The 20,895-nt window shown below is 69.8% G+C and overlaps 11 pseudogenes; all 11 read right to left on the bottom strand.

The window, feature by feature from the left end:
* Nucleotides 1–1,671: 1,671 nt before the first annotated feature.
* LOC148757988 (5S ribosomal RNA) lies at nucleotides 1,672–1,791 on the bottom strand (annotated as a pseudogene).
* A 1,335-nt stretch (nucleotides 1,792–3,126) lies between these two features.
* On the bottom strand, nucleotides 3,127–3,246 carry LOC148757987 (5S ribosomal RNA; annotated as a pseudogene).
* A 2,035-nt stretch (nucleotides 3,247–5,281) lies between these two features.
* LOC148757986 (5S ribosomal RNA) lies at nucleotides 5,282–5,401 on the bottom strand (annotated as a pseudogene).
* A 1,335-nt stretch (nucleotides 5,402–6,736) lies between these two features.
* Nucleotides 6,737–6,856, bottom strand: LOC148757985 (5S ribosomal RNA; annotated as a pseudogene).
* A 2,035-nt stretch (nucleotides 6,857–8,891) lies between these two features.
* LOC148757984 (5S ribosomal RNA) lies at nucleotides 8,892–9,011 on the bottom strand (annotated as a pseudogene).
* Nucleotides 9,012–10,363: 1,352 nt separating this feature from the next.
* LOC148757983 (5S ribosomal RNA) lies at nucleotides 10,364–10,483 on the bottom strand (annotated as a pseudogene).
* A 2,035-nt stretch (nucleotides 10,484–12,518) lies between these two features.
* On the bottom strand, nucleotides 12,519–12,638 carry LOC148757982 (5S ribosomal RNA; annotated as a pseudogene).
* Nucleotides 12,639–13,982: 1,344 nt separating this feature from the next.
* Nucleotides 13,983–14,102, bottom strand: LOC148757981 (5S ribosomal RNA; annotated as a pseudogene).
* Nucleotides 14,103–16,137: 2,035 nt separating this feature from the next.
* Nucleotides 16,138–16,257, bottom strand: LOC148757980 (5S ribosomal RNA; annotated as a pseudogene).
* Nucleotides 16,258–17,595: 1,338 nt separating this feature from the next.
* On the bottom strand, nucleotides 17,596–17,715 carry LOC148757979 (5S ribosomal RNA; annotated as a pseudogene).
* A 2,035-nt stretch (nucleotides 17,716–19,750) lies between these two features.
* LOC148757978 (5S ribosomal RNA) lies at nucleotides 19,751–19,870 on the bottom strand (annotated as a pseudogene).
* Between the last annotated feature and the right edge of the window lie 1,025 nt (nucleotides 19,871–20,895).

Raw genomic sequence — 20,895 nt, 5'->3', positions numbered from 1 at the left:
CCCCCACCTCTCAGGGCCACCGAGGGGGGCGCAGGGTCCTCTCAGTCCCCTCCGGCCCTAGGGACGTGCAACCCAGGCCCTGGCCCTGGCCGGCCCCACCCACTGGCCCAAAGCCAGGGAGAGCCACCCGCGCCACCAGGGTGCAGGAGCTCCGGTCTGCAGCCACCCTTCGTCACAAGCCTTCAGTCTGGGCCCTCGCCCCTCGTCAGCACCCGGAGTCCCGCCCGACCTCCGGTCCCTTCAGTGGCTACACGTCACGTCTCCTGACCCGGGGAGGTGAGAGAGGCCAGAGACGGAGCAAGAGAGTGGCGGAGAGAGACAGACGGGGACTGGGGACAGACTCCCAGAGAGCAGTTTGAGGCTCTGGGCCTCGCGTGGAGGGGTGCTGCGTGGGGGCTGCATGGTCATCAGCTGTGACCGCTTGGCCATCAGCTGTTGCCAGTTGGCCATGGGCCCCCGGAGGTGCTGCGTTGGCCAAGCTAGGAAGCGCGGGTGGTGGACTGCAAATTGCAGAGGGGCGCGGATTGCAGTGGGCCGGCTTGGTGGGTCGACGGTCGGTGTGTCGGTGGGTTGGCAGAGAAACGGCCGACCGGTTGGGGATCGGGCGGCTCCGGCCTGCCGTGTCTCCAAGCCAGCCGCCCGTGAGAAATGGTGCTCTCAGCCCCCTATCCGTGGCTCCGTTGGTGTTCCTTCTTGGCCTCACCATATCCTGCGTTCTTGTGCGGGGACGGGGACTAGAGTCCCCGCAGGACAGGGACCGACAGACAGAACGGGAGGAGGCGTAAGAGGGAGCGAGATGGAAATATACACGTATATGTACACGTATGTATCCCGACATACAGAGAGACATGGACAGAGACAGAAAAAGGGGGCTGGCTCGCGGGAGAGAGCTCCTGAGCGAGAGGCAGAGCCCAACAGGCACGTCACAGAGCCAGAGAGACGTGGGGGGGCCGGGGGGGAGGGACGCACAGGCGGGCACATGGACTGGGACAGACTCGCTGAGGCTGTGTTGAAGTGGCAGCCTCTCCACCGGAGTGTGGTCGTGCCCGGGGCTGGGCTCCACTACAGAGGCAGTGCCCGGGTATTGGCAGTCACCCTTGAAGGCCCCGGGCCAGGCCGGAGGGCCAGTGGGCTCCGAGCCCCGCCCAGGGACCCCCCCCAAGGGAGGAGAGTGGCAGCCCACAGGCACCCTGGTTGTGAGGGTTGTGTGCCTGCGTGCCTGCACTTCCCCTTGTGGTGGTCTCTCCTGGAGTCCAAGGGCGTGCGGTGTGTTTGGGTGCTGCTCCCTCTGTCCCCTGGTTTGACCCGGCTCTTTGTGCCCTGTGTGTTGGGGCCACCACGAACGGCGGGAAGGGAGGGCTCCTGGCTCTTGTGGGCGATGGGAGGGGGCGTGCGGGGGTGTGGGTAGAGGTGCCTGCCGGCGGAGACACAGGCTTGGATAACTGCTGCAGGCTGACGGCCTGCCTCAGCGAAGAGGACTAAGAAGAGGGTGTGGGGTGGAGCCCTGGCCGACGGGCCTGGTGTGCGGCCGGGGCTGCCAGCTTGTAGTGCCGGGTGGCTGACCGGCCTCTGGCCAGGGGGACCTTCGGCTGGCTGGGCGGCTTCAGAGGGGCAAGGGGCGGCAGGGGTTCGGAGGGAGCCACGCCGGGGCGGCGGCGCAAAAGGAGAGGCAAGCAAAAGCCTACAGGTATTCCCAGGCGGTCTCCCATCCAAGTACTAACCAGGCCCCTCCCTGCTTAGCTCCCGAATTCAGAGGAGATCGGGCGCGTTCAGGGTGGTATAGCCGTCGACGCTGGGACCTGGCTCCCCGCGCCCCAAGAGCCTGCTCCCGGACTGCCTCGTGAGCGCGCGCCATGCAGATGCTCCGCTCTGGTGGCGAACATCGACCCGCTGGCCGGCTCCGCCGTCACCGCGTCCCCGTCCAGTCCGGCTCCCCGCCTCCTCCGAATGCCCCTGGCGTGGGCGGCGGGCCACTCCTGGCCCGCAGCGAGGCCACTTCGCGCCACCGGAGGTTCCATGGGACACTGCCATTTCCCTGATGGTGCCAGAAGTCGTGGAACTCTGGCATCCTGGGATTCCCCAGGACCCAGACCGGCATACACCCCGCCCCCCTACCGCCACCAGGTTTACCCCCAACCGCACCCCCAAGACTGGTGGAGGCCTGCACCAGCAGGCAGCCCTGGGCCTGGGAGTTGTGGGAGAACCCCGCGGCGGCGGCGGCGGCGGCGGCGTCCGCGGCGGAGGCAGGGGAGGGTGGCGATGTAGGCAATGGCAACCGCGTGGATGGCTCCAGGGCGGCGATGGCGGCGGCGACAATGGGGGCTTTGACGGTGGGCACTGGGGAGCGGGGAGCGCTGGCGGCGGCGGCGGTGGCGGGAGAGGGCGTGAGGGCGGTGCTGGCGCGGAGGCCGGGAGAGCAGAGGCCGGAGATTGAGGTAGTACGGCAAGGCCGGCGGCTGGGGTGGGGGCGGGGGAGAGGGCGGTGCTGGAGGCGGGGATGGGGAGAGGGGTGATGGCGGCGGCGGCAGCGGGGAGAGCAGAGGAGGCTGAATGAGGGAGTATGGCGTTGGCGGCGGCGGGGTCGCGGACTGGGGCGAGTGCAGCGCTGGCGGAGGGGGTGGGGAGCGTGGTGATGGCGGCGGCGGCGGCGGCGGCGCAGAAGCGGGGGCTGATCATGAGCAGCGCTGGCGGCGGCGGCGGCGAGGGAGGGTTGCGAGGTCGGCAATGGCGTCGGCGGCGGCGTTGTGTCGGCGGGGGCAGGGGGGAGGGCAGCGCTGGTGGGGGGTGTGGGAAACGCGGTGATGGCGGGGGCTTTGGTGGTGGCGGCGGGGGCCAGGGCAGCGCTGGTGGCGGCGGCGGCGGCGGCGGCGGCGGCGGTGGCGACCGCCGCTGGGCCAAGGGATCCGGATGACGGCCTGCGGGACCGAAGAGGACGAAGAAGAGGGTGTGGGGGGGAGCACTGGCCGACGGGCCTGGTGTGCCGCCGGGGCTGCCAGCTTGTAGTGCCGGGTGGCTGACCGGCCTCTGGCCAGGGGGACCTTCGGCTGGCTGGGCGGCTGCAGAGGGGCAAGGGGCGGCAGGGGTTCGGAGGGAGCCACGCCGGGGCGGCGATGCAAAAGGAGAGGCGAGCAAAAGCCTACAGGTGTTCCCAGGTGGTCTCCCACCCAAGTACTAACCAGGCCCGACCCTGCTTAGCTTCCGAGTTCAGACGAGATCTGGCGCGTTCAGGGCGGTATGGCCTTAGGCGCTGGACCCGGCTCCCGGCGCTCCAAGAGCCTGCTCCCGACCTGCCTCCTGAGCGCGCGCCATGCTGCTGGGCCGCTCGGGTGGCGAGCATGTCTGCCTGAGCGCCTCCCGCCCGCTCCCCGCCTCCTCCGGACGCCGCTGGTGTGGGCGACGGGCTACTCCTGGCACACAGCGAGGCCCCTTCGCGCCCCCCCAGTGGCTCCACGGGCCTCGGTCACTTCCCTGACTGTGACAGATATCTGGGCGCCCGGGCATCCTGGGACTCCCCAGGCCCCGAACGGCTTTTACCCCGGGCCCCTACCCCAACCCCTCTCATCCCCCATCCCAGCCCCACAACCGCACAGCCCCCCTTGCTGCTGGACTGCCCCCACCTCTCAGGGCCACCGAGGGGGGCGCAGGGTCCTCTCAGTCCCCTCCGGCCCTAGGGACGTGCAACCCAGGCCCTGGCCCTGGCCGGCCCCACCCACTGGCCCAAAGCCAGGGAGAGCCACCCGCGCCACCAGGGTGCAGGAGCTCCGGTCTGCAGCCACCCTTCGTCACAAGCCTTCAGTCTGGGCCCTCGCCCCTCGTCAGCACCCGGAGTCCCGCCCGACCTCCGGTCCCTTCAGTGGCTACACGTCACGTCTCCTGACCCGGGGAGGTGAGAGAGGCCAGAGACGGAGCAAGAGAGTGGCGGAGAGAGACAGACGGGGACTGGGGACAGACTCCCAGAGAGCAGTTTGAGGCTCTGGGCCTCGCGTGGAGGGGTGCTGCGTGGGGGCTGCATGGTCATCAGCTGTGACCGCTTGGCCATCAGCTGTTGCCAGTTGGCCATGGGCCCCCGGAGGTGCTGCGTTGGCCAAGCTAGGAAGCGCGGGTGGTGGACTGCAAATTGCAGAGGGGCGCGGATTGCAGTGGGCCGGCTTGGTGGGTCGACGGTCGGTGTGTCGGTGGGTTGGCAGAGAAACGGCCGACCGGTTGGGGATCGGGCGGCTCCGGCCTGCCGTGTCTCCAAGCCAGCCGCCCGTGAGAAATGGTGCTCTCAGCCCCCTATCCGTGGCTCCGTTGGTGTTCCTTCTTGGCCTCACCATATCCTGCGTTCTTGTGCGGGGACGGGGACTAGAGTCCCCGCAGGACAGGGACCGACAGACAGAACGGGAGGAGGCGTAAGAGGGAGCGAGATGGAAATATACACGTATATGTACACGTATGTATCCCGACATACAGAGAGACATGGACAGAGACAGAAAAAGGGGGCTGGCTCGCGGGAGAGAGCTCCTGAGCGAGAGGCAGAGCCCAACAGGCACGTCACAGAGCCAGAGAGACGTGGGGGGGCCGGGGGGGAGGGACGCACAGGCGGGCACATGGACTGGGACAGACTCGCTGAGGCTGTGTTGAAGTGGCAGCCTCTCCACCGGAGTGTGGTCGTGCCCGGGGCTGGGCTCCACTACAGAGGCAGTGCCCGGGTATTGGCAGTCACCCTTGAAGGCCCCGGGCCAGGCCGGAGGGCCAGTGGGCTCCGAGCCCCGCCCAGGGACCCCCCCCAAGGGAGGAGAGTGGCAGCCCACAGGCACCCTGGTTGTGAGGGTTGTGTGCCTGCGTGCCTGCACTTCCCCTTGTGGTGGTCTCTCCTGGAGTCCAAGGGCGTGCGGTGTGTTTGGGTGCTGCTCCCTCTGTCCCCTGGTTTGACCCGGCTCTTTGTGCCCTGTGTGTTGGGGCCACCACGAACGGCGGGAAGGGAGGGCTCCTGGCTCTTGTGGGCGATGGGAGGGGGCGTGCGGGGGTGTGGGTAGAGGTGCCTGCCGGCGGAGACACAGGCTTGGATAACTGCTGCAGGCTGACGGCCTGCCTCAGCGAAGAGGACTAAGAAGAGGGTGTGGGGTGGAGCCCTGGCCGACGGGCCTGGTGTGCGGCCGGGGCTGCCAGCTTGTAGTGCCGGGTGGCTGACCGGCCTCTGGCCAGGGGGACCTTCGGCTGGCTGGGCGGCTTCAGAGGGGCAAGGGGCGGCAGGGGTTCGGAGGGAGCCACGCCGGGGCGGCGGCGCAAAAGGAGAGGCAAGCAAAAGCCTACAGGTATTCCCAGGCGGTCTCCCATCCAAGTACTAACCAGGCCCCTCCCTGCTTAGCTCCCGAATTCAGAGGAGATCGGGCGCGTTCAGGGTGGTATAGCCGTCGACGCTGGGACCTGGCTCCCCGCGCCCCAAGAGCCTGCTCCCGGACTGCCTCGTGAGCGCGCGCCATGCAGATGCTCCGCTCTGGTGGCGAACATCGACCCGCTGGCCGGCTCCGCCGTCACCGCGTCCCCGTCCAGTCCGGCTCCCCGCCTCCTCCGAATGCCCCTGGCGTGGGCGGCGGGCCACTCCTGGCCCGCAGCGAGGCCACTTCGCGCCACCGGAGGTTCCATGGGACACTGCCATTTCCCTGATGGTGCCAGAAGTCGTGGAACTCTGGCATCCTGGGATTCCCCAGGACCCAGACCGGCATACACCCCGCCCCCCTACCGCCACCAGGTTTACCCCCAACCGCACCCCCAAGACTGGTGGAGGCCTGCACCAGCAGGCAGCCCTGGGCCTGGGAGTTGTGGGAGAACCCCGCGGCGGCGGCGGCGGCGGCGGCGTCCGCGGCGGAGGCAGGGGAGGGTGGCGATGTAGGCAATGGCAACCGCGTGGATGGCTCCAGGGCGGCGATGGCGGCGGCGACAATGGGGGCTTTGACGGTGGGCACTGGGGAGCGGGGAGCGCTGGCGGCGGCGGCGGTGGCGGGAGAGGGCGTGAGGGCGGTGCTGGCGCGGAGGCCGGGAGAGCAGAGGCCGGAGATTGAGGTAGTACGGCAAGGCCGGCGGCTGGGGTGGGGGCGGGGGAGAGGGCGGTGCTGGAGGCGGGGATGGGGAGAGGGGTGATGGCGGCGGCGGCAGCGGGGAGAGCAGAGGAGGCTGAATGAGGGAGTATGGCGTTGGCGGCGGCGGGGTCGCGGACTGGGGCGAGTGCAGCGCTGGCGGAGGGGGTGGGGAGCGTGGTGATGGCGGCGGCGGCGGCGGCGGCGCAGAAGCGGGGGCTGATCATGAGCAGCGCTGGCGGCGGCGGCGGCGAGGGAGGGTTGCGAGGTCGGCAATGGCGTCGGCGGCGGCGTTGTGTCGGCGGGGGCAGGGGGGAGGGCAGCGCTGGTGGGGGGTGTGGGAAACGCGGTGATGGCGGGGGCTTTGGTGGTGGCGGCGGGGGCCAGGGCAGCGCTGGTGGCGGCGGCGGCGGCGGCGGCGGCGGCGGTGGCGACCGCCGCTGGGCCAAGGGATCCGGATGACGGCCTGCGGGACCGAAGAGGACGAAGAAGAGGGTGTGGGGGGGAGCACTGGCCGACGGGCCTGGTGTGCCGCCGGGGCTGCCAGCTTGTAGTGCCGGGTGGCTGACCGGCCTCTGGCCAGGGGGACCTTCGGCTGGCTGGGCGGCTGCAGAGGGGCAAGGGGCGGCAGGGGTTCGGAGGGAGCCACGCCGGGGCGGCGATGCAAAAGGAGAGGCGAGCAAAAGCCTACAGGTGTTCCCAGGTGGTCTCCCACCCAAGTACTAACCAGGCCCGACCCTGCTTAGCTTCCGAGTTCAGACGAGATCTGGCGCGTTCAGGGCGGTATGGCCTTAGGCGCTGGACCCGGCTCCCGGCGCTCCAAGAGCCTGCTCCCGACCTGCCTCCTGAGCGCGCGCCATGCTGCTGGGCCGCTCGGGTGGCGAGCATGTCTGCCTGAGCGCCTCCCGCCCGCTCCCCGCCTCCTCCGGACGCCGCTGGTGTGGGCGACGGGCTACTCCTGGCACACAGCGAGGCCCCTTCGCGCCCCCCCAGTGGCTCCACGGGCCTCGGTCACTTCCCTGACTGTGACAGATATCTGGGCGCCCGGGCATCCTGGGACTCCCCAGGCCCCGAACGGCTTTTACCCCGGGCCCCTACCCCAACCCCTCTCATCCCCCATCCCAGCCCCACAACCGCACAGCCCCCCTTGCTGCTGGACTGCCCCCACCTCTCAGGGCCACCGAGGGGGGCGCAGGGTCCTCTCAGTCCCCTCCGGCCCTAGGGACGTGCAACCCAGGCCCTGGCCCTGGCCGGCCCCACCCACTGGCCCAAAGCCAGGGAGAGCCACCCGCGCCACCAGGGTGCAGGAGCTCCGGTCTGCAGCCACCCTTCGTCACAAGCCTTCAGTCTGGGCCCTCGCCCCTCGTCAGCACCCGGAGTCCCGCCCGACCTCCGGTCCCTTCAGTGGCTACACGTCACGTCTCCTGACCCGGGGAGGTGAGAGAGGCCAGAGACGGAGCAAGAGAGTGGCGGAGAGAGACAGACGGGGACTGGGGACAGACTCCCAGAGAGCAGTTTGAGGCTCTGGGCCTCGCGTGGAGGGGTGCTGCGTGGGGGCTGCATGGTCATCAGCTGTGACCGCTTGGCCATCAGCTGTTGCCAGTTGGCCATGGGCCCCCGGAGGTGCTGCGTTGGCCAAGCTAGGAAGCGCGGGTGGTGGACTGCAAATTGCAGAGGGGCGCGGATTGCAGTGGGCCGGCTTGGTGGGTCGACGGTCGGTGTGTCGGTGGGTTGGCAGAGAAACGGCCGACCGGTTGGGGATCGGGCGGCTCCGGCCTGCCGTGTCTCCAAGCCAGCCGCCCGTGAGAAATGGTGCTCTCAGCCCCCTATCCGTGGCTCCGTTGGTGTTCCTTCTTGGCCTCACCATATCCTGCGTTCTTGTGCGGGGACGGGGACTAGAGTCCCCGCAGGACAGGGACCGACAGACAGAACGGGAGGAGGCGTAAGAGGGAGCGAGATGGAAATATACACGTATATGTACACGTATGTATCCCGACATACAGAGAGACATGGACAGAGACAGAAAAAGGGGGCTGGCTCGCGGGAGAGAGCTCCTGAGCGAGAGGCAGAGCCCAACAGGCACGTCACAGAGCCAGAGAGACGTGGGGGGGCCGGGGGGGAGGGACGCACAGGCGGGCACATGGACTGGGACAGACTCGCTGAGGCTGTGTTGAAGTGGCAGCCTCTCCACCGGAGTGTGGTCGTGCCCGGGGCTGGGCTCCACTACAGAGGCAGTGCCCGGGTATTGGCAGTCACCCTTGAAGGCCCCGGGCCAGGCCGGAGGGCCAGTGGGCTCCGAGCCCCGCCCAGGGACCCCCCCCAAGGGAGGAGAGTGGCAGCCCACAGGCACCCTGGTTGTGAGGGTTGTGTGCCTGCGTGCCTGCACTTCCCCTTGTGGTGGTCTCTCCTGGAGTCCAAGGGCGTGCGGTGTGTTTGGGTGCTGCTCCCTCTGTCCCCTGGTTTGACCCGGCTCTTTGTGCCCTGTGTGTTGGGGCCACCACGAACGGCGGGAAGGGAGGGCTCCTGGCTCTTGTGGGCGATGGGAGGGGGCGTGCGGGGGTGTGGGTAGAGGTGCCTGCCGGCGGAGACACAGGCTTGGATAACTGCTGCAGGCTGACGGCCTGCCTCAGCGAAGAGGACTAAGAAGAGGGTGTGGGGTGGAGCCCTGGCCGACGGGCCTGGTGTGCGGCCGGGGCTGCCAGCTTGTAGTGCCGGGTGGCTGACCGGCCTCTGGCCAGGGGGACCTTCGGCTGGCTGGGCGGCTTCAGAGGGGCAAGGGGCGGCAGGGGTTCGGAGGGAGCCACGCCGGGGCGGCGGCGCAAAAGGAGAGGCAAGCAAAAGCCTACAGGTATTCCCAGGCGGTCTCCCATCCAAGTACTAACCAGGCCCCTCCCTGCTTAGCTCCCGAATTCAGAGGAGATCGGGCGCGTTCAGGGTGGTATAGCCGTCGACGCTGGGACCTGGCTCCCCGCGCCCCAAGAGCCTGCTCCCGGACTGCCTCGTGAGCGCGCGCCATGCAGATGCTCCGCTCTGGTGGCGAACATCGACCCGCTGGCCGGCTCCGCCGTCACCGCGTCCCCGTCCAGTCCGGCTCCCCGCCTCCTCCGAATGCCCCTGGCGTGGGCGGCGGGCCACTCCTGGCCCGCAGCGAGGCCACTTCGCGCCACCGGAGGTTCCATGGGACACTGCCATTTCCCTGATGGTGCCAGAAGTCGTGGAACTCTGGCATCCTGGGATTCCCCAGGACCCAGACCGGCATACACCCCGCCCCCCTTCCGCCACCAGGTTTACCCCCAACCGCACCCCCAAGACTGGTGGAGGCCTGCACCAGCAGGCAGCCCTGGGCCTGGGAGTTGTGGGAGAACCCCGCGGCGGCGGCGGCGGCGGCGGCGGCGGCGGCGGCGGCGTCCGCGGCGGAGGCAGGGGAGGGTGGCGATGTAGGCAATGGCAACCGCGTGGATGGCTCCAGGGCGGCGATGGCGGCGGCGACAATGGGGGCTTTGACGGTGGGCACTGGGGAGCGGGGAGCGCTGGCGGCGGCGGCGGTGGCGGGAGAGGGCGTGAGGGCGGTGGTGGCGCGGAGGCCGGGAGAGCAGAGGCGGGAGATTGAGGGAGTACGGCAAGGCCGGCGGCTGGGGTGGGGGCGGGGGAGAGGGCGGTGCTGGAGGCGGGGATGGGGAGAGGGGTGATGGCGGCGGCGGCAGCGGGGAGAGCAGAGGAGGCTGAATGAGGGAGTATGGCGTTGGCGGCGGCGGGGTCGCGGACGGGGGCGAGTGCAGCGCTGGCGGAGGGGGTGGGGAGCGTGGTGATGGCGGCGGCGGCGGCGGCGGCGGCGGCGCAGAAGCGGGGGCTGATCATGAGCAGCGCTGGCGGCGGCGGCGGCGAGGGAGGGTTGCGAGGTCGGCAATGGCGTCGGCGGCGGCGTTGTGTCGGCGGGGGCAGGAGGGAGGGCAGCGCTGGCGGGGGGTGTGGGAAACGCGGTGATGGCGGGGGCTTTGGTGGTGGCGGCGGGGGCCAGGGCAGCGCTGGTGGCGGCGGCGGCGGCGGCGGCGGTGGCGACCGCCGCTGGGCCAAGGGATCCGGATGACGGCCTGCGGGACCGAAGAGGACGAAGAAGAGTGTGTGGGGGGGGGAGCACTGGCCGACGGGCCTGGTGTGCCGCCGGGGCTGCCAGCTTGTAGTGCCGGGTGGCTGACCGGCCTCTGGCCAGGGGGACCTTCGGCTGGCTGGGCGGCTGCAGAGGGGCAAGGGGCGGCAGGGGTTCGGAGGGAGCCACGCCGGGGCGGCGATGCAAAAGGAGAGGCGAGCAAAAGCCTACAGGTGTTCCCAGGTGGTCTCCCACCCAAGTACTAACCAGGCCCGACCCTGCTTAGCTTCCGAGTTCAGACGAGATCTGGCGCGTTCAGGGCGGTATGGCCTTAGGCGCTGGACCCGGCTCCCGGCGCTCCAAGAGCCTGCTCCCGACCTGCCTCCTGAGCGCGCGCCATGCTGCTGGGCCGCTCGGGTGGCGAGCATGTCTGCCTGAGCGCCTCCCGCCCGCTCCCCGCCTCCTCCGGACGCCGCTGGTGTGGGCGACGGGCTACTCCTGGCACACAGCGAGGCCCCTTCGCGCCCCCCCAGTGGCTCCACGGGCCTCGGTCACTTCCCTGACTGTGACAGATATCTGGGCGCCCGGGCATCCTGGGACTCCCCAGGCCCCGAACGGCTTTTACCCCGGGCCCCTACCCCAACCCCTCTCATCCCCCATCCCAGCCCCACAACCGCACAGCCCCCCTTGCTGCTGGACTGCCCCCACCTCTCAGGGCCACCGAGGGGGGCGCAGGGTCCTCTCAGTCCCCTCCGGCCCTAGGGACGTGCAACCCAGGCCCTGGCCCTGGCCGGCCCCACCCACTGGCCCAAAGCCAGGGAGAGCCACCCGCGCCACCAGGGTGCAGGAGCTCCGGTCTGCAGCCACCCTTCGTCACAAGCCTTCAGTCTGGGCCCTCGCCCCTCGTCAGCACCCGGAGTCCCGCCCGACCTCCGGTCCCTTCAGTGGCTACACGTCACGTCTCCTGACCCGGGGAGGTGAGAGAGGCCAGAGACGGAGCAAGAGAGTGGCGGAGAGAGACAGACGGGGACTGGGGACAGACTCCCAGAGAGCAGTTTGAGGCTCTGGGCCTCGCGTGGAGGGGTGCTGCGTGGGGGCTGCATGGTCATCAGCTGTGACCGCTTGGCCATCAGCTGTTGCCAGTTGGCCATGGGCCCCCGGAGGTGCTGCGTTGGCCAAGCTAGGAAGCGCGGGTGGTGGACTGCAAATTGCAGAGGGGCGCGGATTGCAGTGGGCCGGCTTGGTGGGTCGACGGTCGGTGTGTCGGTGGGTTGGCAGAGAAACGGCCGACCGGTTGGGGATCGGGCGGCTCCGGCCTGCCGTGTCTCCAAGCCAGCCGCCCGTGAGAAATGGTGCTCTCAGCCCCCTATCCGTGGCTCCGTTGGTGTTCCTTCTTGGCCTCACCATATCCTGCGTTCTTGTGCGGGGACGGGGACTAGAGTCCCCGCAGGACAGGGACCGACAGACAGAACGGGAGGAGGCGTAAGAGGGAGCGAGATGGAAATATACACGTATATGTACACGTATGTATCCCGACATACAGAGAGACATGGACAGAGACAGAAAAAGGGGGCTGGCTCGCGGGAGAGAGCTCCTGAGCGAGAGGCAGAGCCCAACAGGCACGTCACAGAGCCAGAGAGACGTGGGGGGGCCGGGGGGGAGGGACGCACAGGCGGGCACATGGACTGGGACAGACTCGCTGAGGCTGTGTTGAAGTGGCAGCCTCTCCACCGGAGTGTGGTCGTGCCCGGGGCTGGGCTCCACTACAGAGGCAGTGCCCGGGTATTGGCAGTCACCCTTGAAGGCCCCGGGCCAGGCCGGAGGGCCAGTGGGCTCCGAGCCCCGCCCAGGGACCCCCCCCAAGGGAGGAGAGTGGCAGCCCACAGGCACCCTGGTTGTGAGGGTTGTGTGCCTGCGTGCCTGCACTTCCCCTTGTGGTGGTCTCTCCTGGAGTCCAAGGGCGTGCGGTGTGTTTGGGTGCTGCTCCCTCTGTCCCCTGGTTTGACCCGGCTCTTTGTGCCCTGTGTGTTGGGGCCACCACGAACGGCGGGAAGGGAGGGCTCCTGGCTCTTGTGGGCGATGGGAGGGGGCGTGCGGGGGTGTGGGTAGAGGTGCCTGCCGGCGGAGACACAGGCTTGGATAACTGCTGCAGGCTGACGGCCTGCCTCAGCGAAGAGGACTAAGAAGAGGGTGTGGGGTGGAGCCCTGGCCGACGGGCCTGGTGTGCGGCCGGGGCTGCCAGCTTGTAGTGCCGGGTGGCTGACCGGCCTCTGGCCAGGGGGACCTTCGGCTGGCTGGGCGGCTTCAGAGGGGCAAGGGGCGGCAGGGGTTCGGAGGGAGCCACGCCGGGGCGGCGGCGCAAAAGGAGAGGCAAGCAAAAGCCTACAGGTATTCCCAGGCGGTCTCCCATCCAAGTACTAACCAGGCCCCTCCCTGCTTAGCTCCCGAATTCAGAGGAGATCGGGCGCGTTCAGGGTGGTATAGCCGTCGACGCTGGGACCTGGCTCCCCGCGCCCCAAGAGCCTGCTCCCGGACTGCCTCGTGAGCGCGCGCCATGCAGATGCTCCGCTCTGGTGGCGAACATCGACCCGCTGGCCGGCTCCGCCGTCACCGCGTCCCCGTCCAGTCCGGCTCCCCGCCTCCTCCGAATGCCCCTGGCGTGGGCGGCGGGCCACTCCTGGCCCGCAGCGAGGCCACTTCGCGCCACCGGAGGTTCCATGGGACACTGCCATTTCCCTGATGGTGCCAGAAGTCGTGGAACTCTGGCATCCTGGGATTCCCCAGGACCCAGACCGGCATACACCCCGCCCCCCTACCGCCACCAGGTTTACCCCCAACCGCACCCCCAAGACTGGTGGAGGCCTGCACCAGCAGGCAGCCCTGGGCCTGGGAGTTGTGGGAGAACCCCGCGGCGGCGGCGGCGGCGGCGGCGGCGGCGGCGGCGGCGGCGGCGGCGTCCGCGGCGGAGGCAGGGGAGGGTGGCGATGTAGGCAATGGCAACCGCGTGGATGGCTCCAGGGCGGCGATGGCGGCGGCGACAATGGGGGCTTTGACGGTGGGCACTGGGGAGCGGGGAGCGCTGGCGGCGGCGGCGGTGGCGGGAGAGGGCGTGAGGGCGGTGCTGGCGCGGAGGCCGGGAGAGCAGAGGCCGGAGATTGAGGTAGTACGGCAAGGCCGGCGGCTGGGGTGGGGGCGGGGGAGAGGGCGGTGCTGGAGGCGGGGATGGGGAGAGGGGTGATGGCGGCGGCGGCAGCGGGGAGAGCAGAGGAGGCTGAATGAGGGAGTATGGCGTTGGCGGCGGCGGGGTCGCGGACTGGGGCGAGTGCAGCGCTGGCGGAGGGGGTGGGGAGCGTGGTGATGGCGGCGGCGTCGGCGGCGGCGCAGAAGCGGGGGCTGATCATGAGCAGCGCTGGCGGCGGCGGCGGCGAGGGAGGGTTGCGAGGTCGGCAATGGCGTCGGCGGCGGCGTTGTGTCGGCGGGGGCAGGGGGGAGGGCAGCGCTGGTGGGGGGTGTGGGAAACGCGGTGATGGCGGGGGCTTTGGTGGTGGCGGCGGGGGCCAGGGCAGCGCTGGTGGCGGCGGCGGCGGTGGCGACCGCCGCTGGGCCAAGGGATCCGGATGACGGCCTGCGGGACCGAAGAGGACGAAGAAGAGGGTGTGGGGGGGAGCACTGGCCGACGGGCCTGGTGTGCCGCCGGGGCTGCCAGCTTGTAGTGCCGGGTGGCTGACCGGCCTCTGGCCAGGGGGACCTTCGGCTGGCTGGGCGGCTGCAGAGGGGCAAGGGGCGGCAGGGGTTCGGAGGGAGCCACGCCGGGGCGGCGATGCAAAAGGAGAGGCGAGCAAAAGCCTACAGGTGTTCCCAGGTGGTCTCCCACCCAAGTACTAACCAGGCCCGACCCTGCTTAGCTTCCGAGTTCAGACGAGATCTGGCGCGTTCAGGGCGGTATGGCCTTAGGCGCTGGACCCGGCTCCCGGCGCTCCAAGAGCCTGCTCCCGACCTGCCTCCTGAGCGCGCGCCATGCTGCTGGGCCGCTCGGGTGGCGAGCATGTCTGCCTGAGCGCCTCCCGCCCGCTCCCCGCCTCCTCCGGACGCCGCTGGTGTGGGCGACGGGCTACTCCTGGCACACAGCGAGGCCCCTTCGCGCCCCCCCAGTGGCTCCACGGGCCTCGGTCACTTCCCTGACTGTGACAGATATCTGGGCGCCCGGGCATCCTGGGACTCCCCAGGCCCCGAACGGCTTTTACCCCGGGCCCCTACCCCAACCCCTCTCATCCCCCATCCCAGCCCCACAACCGCACAGCCCCCCTTGCTGCTGGACTGCCCCCACCTCTCAGGGCCACCGAGGGGGGCGCAGGGTCCTCTCAGTCCCCTCCGGCCCTAGGGACGTGCAACCCAGGCCCTGGCCCTGGCCGGCCCCACCCACTGGCCCAAAGCCAGGGAGAGCCACCCGCGCCACCAGGGTGCAGGAGCTCCGGTCTGCAGCCACCCTTCGTCACAAGCCTTCAGTCTGGGCCCTCGCCCCTCGTCAGCACCCGGAGTCCCGCCCGACCTCCGGTCCCTTCAGTGGCTACACGTCACGTCTCCTGACCCGGGGAGGTGAGAGAGGCCAGAGACGGAGCAAGAGAGTGGCGGAGAGAGACAGACGGGGACTGGGGACAGACTCCCAGAGAGCAGTTTGAGGCTCTGGGCCTCGCGTGGAGGGGTGCTGCGTGGGGGCTGCATGGTCATCAGCTGTGACCGCTTGGCCATCAGCTGTTGCCAGTTGGCCATGGGCCCCCGGAGGTGCTGCGTTGGCCAAGCTAGGAAGCGCGGGTGGTGGACTGCAAATTGCAGAGGGGCGCGGATTGCAGTGGGCCGGCTTGGTGGGTCGACGGTCGGTGTGTCGGTGGGTTGGCAGAGAAACGGCCGACCGGTTGGGGATCGGGCGGCTCCGGCCTGCCGTGTCTCCAAGCCAGCCGCCCGTGAGAAATGGTGCTCTCAGCCCCCTATCCGTGGCTCCGTTGGTGTTCCTTCTTGGCCTCACCATATCCTGCGTTCTTGTGCGGGGACGGGGACTAGAGTCCCCGCAGGACAGGGACCGACAGACAGAACGGGAGGAGGCGTAAGAGGGAGCGAGATGGAAATATACACGTATATGTACACGTATGTATCCCGACATACAGAGAGACATGGACAGAGACAGAAAAAGGGGGCTGGCTCGCGGGAGAGAGCTCCTGAGCGAGAGGCAGAGCCCAACAGGCACGTCACAGAGCCAGAGAGACGTGGGGGGGCCGGGGGGGAGGGACGCACAGGCGGGCACATGGACTGGGACAGACTCGCTGAGGCTGTGTTGAAGTGGCAGCCTCTCCACCGGAGTGTGGTCGTGCCCGGGGCTGGGCTCCACTACAGAGGCAGTGCCCGGGTATTGGCAGTCACCCTTGAAGGCCCCGGGCCAGGCCGGAGGGCCAGTGGGCTCCGAGCCCCGCCCAGGGACCCCCCCCAAGGGAGGAGAGTGGCAGCCCACAGGCACCCTGGTTGTGAGGGTTGTGTGCCTGCGTGCCTGCACTTCCCCTTGTGGTGGTCTCTCCTGGAGTCCAAGGGCGTGCGGTGTGTTTGGGTGCTGCTCCCTCTGTCCCCTGGTTTGACCCGGCACTTTGTGCCCTGTGTGTTGGGGCCACCACGAACGGCGGGAAGGGAGGGCTCCTGGCTCTTGTGGGCGATGGGAGGGGGCGTGCGGGGGTGTGGGTAGAGGTGCCTGCCGGCGGAGACACAGGCTTGGATAACTGCTGCAGGCTGACGGCCTGCCTCAGCGAAGAGGACTAAGAAGAGGGTGTGGGGTGGAGCCCTGGCCGACGGGCCTGGTGTGCGGCCGGGGCTGCCAGCTTGTAGTGCCGGGTGGCTGACCGGCCTCTGGCCAGGGGGACCTTCGGCTGGCTGGGCGGCTTCAGAGGGGCAAGGGGCGGCAGGGGTTCGGAGGGAGCCACGCCGGGGCGGCGGCGCAAAAGGAGAGGCAAGCAAAAGCCTACAGGTATTCCCAGGCGGTCTCCCATCCAAGTACTAACCAGGCCCCTCCCTGCTTAGCTCCCGAATTCAGAGGAGATCGGGCGCGTTCAGGGTGGTATAGCCGTCGACGCTGGGACCTGGCTCCCCGCGCCCCAAGAGCCTGCTCCCGGACTGCCTCGTGAGCGCGCGCCATGCAGATGCTCCGCTCTGGTGGCGAACATCGACCCGCTGGCCGGCTCCGCCGTCACCGCGTCCCCGTCCAGTCCGGCTCCCCGCCTCCTCCGAATGCCCCTGGCGTGGGCGGCGGGCCACTCCTGGCCCGCAGCGAGGCCACTTCGCGCCACCGGAGGTTCCATGGGACACTGCCATTTCCCTGATGGTGCCAGAAGTCGTGGAACTCTGGCATCCTGGGATTCCCCAGGACCCAGACCGGCATACACCCCGCCCCCCTACCGCCACCAGGTTTACCCCCAACCGCACCCCCAAGACTGGTGGAGGCCTGCACCAGCAGGCAGCCCTGGGCCTGGGAGTTGTGGGAGAACCCCGCGGCGGCGGCGGCGGCGGCGGCGGCGTCCGCGGCGGAGGCAGGGGAGGGTGGCGATGTAGGCAATGGCAACCGCGTGGATGGCTCCAGGGCGGCGATGGCGGCGGCGACAATGGGGGCTTTGACGGTGGGCACTGGGGAGCGGGGAGCGCTGGCGGCGGCGGCGGTGGCGGGAGAGGGCGTGAGGGCGGTGCTGGCGCGGAGGCCGGGAGAGCAGAGGCCGGAGATTGAGGTAGTACGGCAAGGCCGGCGGCTGGGGTGGGGGCGGGGGAGAGGGCGGTGCTGGAGGCGGGGATGGGGAGAGGGGTGCTGGCGGCGGCGGCAGCGGGGAGAGCAGAGGAGGCTGAATGAGGGAGTATGGCGTTGGCGGCGGCGGGGTCGCGGACTGGGGCGAGTGCAGCGCTGGCGGAGGGGGTGGGGAGCGTGGTGATGGCGGCGGCGGCGGCGGCGGCGCAGAAGCGGGGGCTGATCATGAGCAGCGCTGGCGGCGGCGGCGGCGAGGGAGGGTTGCGAGGTCGGCAATGGCGTCGGCGGCGGCGTTGTGTCGGCGGGGGCAGGGGGGAGGGCAGCGCTGGTGGGGGGTGTGGGAAACGCGGTGATGGCGGGGGCTTTGGTGGTGGCGGCGGGGGCCAGGGCAGCGCTGGTGGCGGCGGCGGCGGCGGCGGCGGCGGCGGTGGCGACCGCCGCTGGGCCAAGGGATCCGGATGACGGCCTGCGGGACCGAAGAGGACGAAGAAGAGGGTGTGGGGGGGAGCACTGGCCGACGGGCCTGGTGTGCCGCCGGGGCTGCCAGCTTGTAGTGCCGGGTGGCTGACCGGCCTCTGGCCAGGGGGACCTTCGGCTGGCTGGGCGGCTGCAGAGGGGCAAGGGGCGGCAGGGGTTCGGAGGGAGCCACGCCGGGGCGGCGATGCAAAAGGAGAGGCGAGCAAAAGCCTACAGGTGTTCCCAGGTGGTCTCCCACCCAAGTACTAACCAGGCCCGACCCTGCTTAGCTTCCGAGTTCAGACGAGATCTGGCGCGTTCAGGGCGGTATGGCCTTAGGCGCTGGACCCGGCTCCCGGCGCTCCAAGAGCCTGCTCCCGACCTGCCTCCTGAGCGCGCGCCATGCTGCTGGGCCGCTCGGGTGGCGAGCATGTCTGCCTGAGCGCCTCCCGCCCGCTCCCCGCCTCCTCCGGACGCCGCTGGTGTGGGCGACGGGCTACTCCTGGCACACAGCGAGGCCCCTTCGCGCCCCCCCAGTGGCTCCACGGGCCTCGGTCACTTCCCTGACTGTGACAGATATCTGGGCGCCCGGGCATCCTGGGACTCCCCAGGCCCCGAACGGCTTTTACCCCGGGCCCCTACCCCAACCCCTCTCATCCCCCATCCCAGCCCCACAACCGCACAGCCCCCCTTGCTGCTGGACTGCCCCCACCTCTCAGGGCCACCGAGGGGGGCGCAGGGTCCTCTCAGTCCCCTCCGGCCCTAGGGACGTGCAACCCAGGCCCTGGCCCTGGCCGGCCCCACCCACTGGCCCAAAGCCAGGGAGAGCCACCCGCGCCACCAGGGTGCAGGAGCTCCGGTCTGCAGCCACCCTTCGTCACAAGCCTTCAGTCTGGGCCCTCGCCCCTCGTCAGCACCCGGAGTCCCGCCCGACCTCCGGTCCCTTCAGTGGCTACACGTCACGTCTCCTGACCCGGGGAGGTGAGAGAGGCCAGAGACGGAGCAAGAGAGTGGCGGAGAGAGACAGACGGGGACTGGGGACAGACTCCCAGAGAGCAGTTTGAGGCTCTGGGCCTCGCGTGGAGGGGTGCTGCGTGGGGGCTGCATGGTCATCAGCTGTGACCGCTTGGCCATCAGCTGTTGCCAGTTGGCCATGGGCCCCCGGAGGTGCTGCGTTGGCCAAGCTAGGAAGCGCGGGTGGTGGACTGCAAATTGCAGAGGGGCGCGGATTGCAGTGGGCCGGCTTGGTGGGTCGACGGTCGGTGTGTCGGTGGGTTGGCAGAGAAACGGCCGACCGGTTGGGGATCGGGCGGCTCCGGCCTGCCGTGTCTCCAAGCCAGCCGCCCGTGAGAAATGGTGCTCTCAGCCCCCTATCCGTGGCTCCGTTGGTGTTCCTTCTTGGCCTCACCATATCCTGCGTTCTTGTGCGGGGACGGGGACTAGAGTCCCCGCAGGACAGGGACCGACAGACAGAACGGGAGGAGGCGTAAGAGGGAGCGAGATGGAAATATACACGTATATGTACACGTATGTATCCCGACATACAGAGAGACATGGACAGAGACAGAAAAAGGGGGCTGGCTCGCGGGAGAGAGCTCCTGAGCGAGAGGCAGAGCCCAACAGGCACGTCACAGAGCCAGAGAGACGTGGGGGGGCCGGGGGGGAGGGACGCACAGGCGGGCACATGGACTGGGACAGACTCGCTGAGGCTGTGTTGAAGTGGCAGCCTCTCCACCGGAGTGTGGTCGTGCCCGGGGCTGGGCTCCACTACAGAGGCAGTGCCCGGGTATTGGCAGTCACCCTTGAAGGCCCCGGGCCAGGCCGGAGGGCCAGTGGGCTCCGAGCCCCGCCCAGGGACCCCCCCCAAGGGAGGAGAGTGGCAGCCCACAGGCACCCTGGTTGTGAGGGTTGTGTGCCTGCGTGCCTGCACTTCCCCTTGTGGTGGTCTCTCCTGGAGTCCAAGGGCGTGCGGTGTGTTTGGGTGCTGCTCCCTCTGTCCCCTGGTTTGACCCGGCACTTTGTGCCCTGTGTGTTGGGGCCACCACGAACGGCGGGAAGGGAGGGCTCCTGGCTCTTGTGGGCGATGGGAGGGGGCGTGCGGGGGTGTGGGTAGAGGTGCCTGCCGGCGGAGACACAGGCTTGGATAACTGCTGCAGGCTGACGGCCTGCCTCAGCGAAGAGGACTAAGAAGAGGGTGTGGGGTGGAGCCCTGGCCGACGGGCCTGGTGTGCGGCCGGGGCTGCCAGCTTGTAGTGCCGGGTGGCTGACCGGCCTCTGGCCAGGGGGACCTTCGGCTGGCTGGGCGGCTTCAGAGGGGCAAGGGGCGGCAGGGGTTCGGAGGGAGCCACGCCGGGGCGGCGGCGCAAAAGGAGAGGCAAGCAAAAGCCTACAGGTATTCCCAGGCGGTCTCCCATCCAAGTACTAACCAGGCCCCTCCCTGCTTAGCTCCCGAATTCAGAGGAGATCGGGCGCGTTCAGGGTGGTATAGCCGTCGACGCTGGGACCTGGCTCCCCGCGCCCCAAGAGCCTGCTCCCGGACTGCCTCGTGAGCGCGCGCCATGCAGATGCTCCGCTCTGGTGGCGAACATCGACCCGCTGGCCGGCTCCGCCGTCACCGCGTCCCCGTCCAGTCCGGCTCCCCGCCTCCTCCGAATGCCCCTGGCGTGGGCGGCGGGCCACTCCTGGCCCGCAGCGAGGCCACTTCGCGCCACCGGAGGTTCCATGGGACACTGCCATTTCCCTGATGGTGCCAGAAGTCGTGGAACTCTGGCATCCTGGGATTCCCCAGGACCCAGACCGGCATACACCCCGCCCCCCTACCGCCACCAGGTTTACCCCCAACCGCACCCCCAAGACTGGTGGAGGCCTGCACCAGCAGGCAGCCCTGGGCCTGGGAGTTGTGGGAGGACCCCGCGGCGGCGGCGGCGGCGGCGGCGTCCGCGGCGGAGGCAGGGGAGGGTGGCGATGTAGGCAATGGCAACCGCGTGGATGGCTCCAGGGCGGCGATGGCGGCGGCGACAATGGGGGCTTTGACGGTGGGCACTGGGGAGCGGGGAGCGCTGGCGGCGGCGGCGGTGGCGGGAGAGGGCGTGAGGGCGGTGCTGGCGCGGAGGCCGGGAGAGCAGAGGCCGGAGATTGAGGTAGTACGGCAAGGCCGGCGGCTGGGGTGGGGGCGGGGGAGAGGGCGGTGCTGGAGGCGGGGATGGGGAGAGGGGTGATGGCGGCGGCGGCAGCGGGGAGAGCAGAGGAGGCTGAATGAGGGAGTATGGCGTTGGCGGCGGCGGGGTCGCGGACTGGGGCGAGTGCAGCGCTGGCGGAGGGGGTGGGGAGCGTGGTGATGGCGGCGGCGGCGGCGGCGGCGCAGAAGCGGGGGCTGATCATGAGCAGCGCTGGCGGCGGCGGCGGCGAGGGAGGGTTGCGAGGTCGGCAATGGCGTCGGCGGCGGCGTTGTGTCGGCGGGGGCAGGGGGGAGGGCAGCGCTGGTGGGGGGTGTGGGAAACGCGGTGATGGCGGGGGCTTTG

Source organism: Rhinolophus sinicus, chromosome 6 (genome assembly GCF_057876585.1).
Source record: "Rhinolophus sinicus isolate RSI-liver-muscle chromosome 6, RSI-T2T, whole genome shotgun sequence".
Classification (NCBI taxonomy): Eukaryota; Metazoa; Chordata; class Mammalia; order Chiroptera; family Rhinolophidae; genus Rhinolophus; species Rhinolophus sinicus.
The sequence above is the reverse complement of the archived record's forward strand: the minus strand, read 5'-3'. Positions and strand labels throughout refer to the sequence as shown.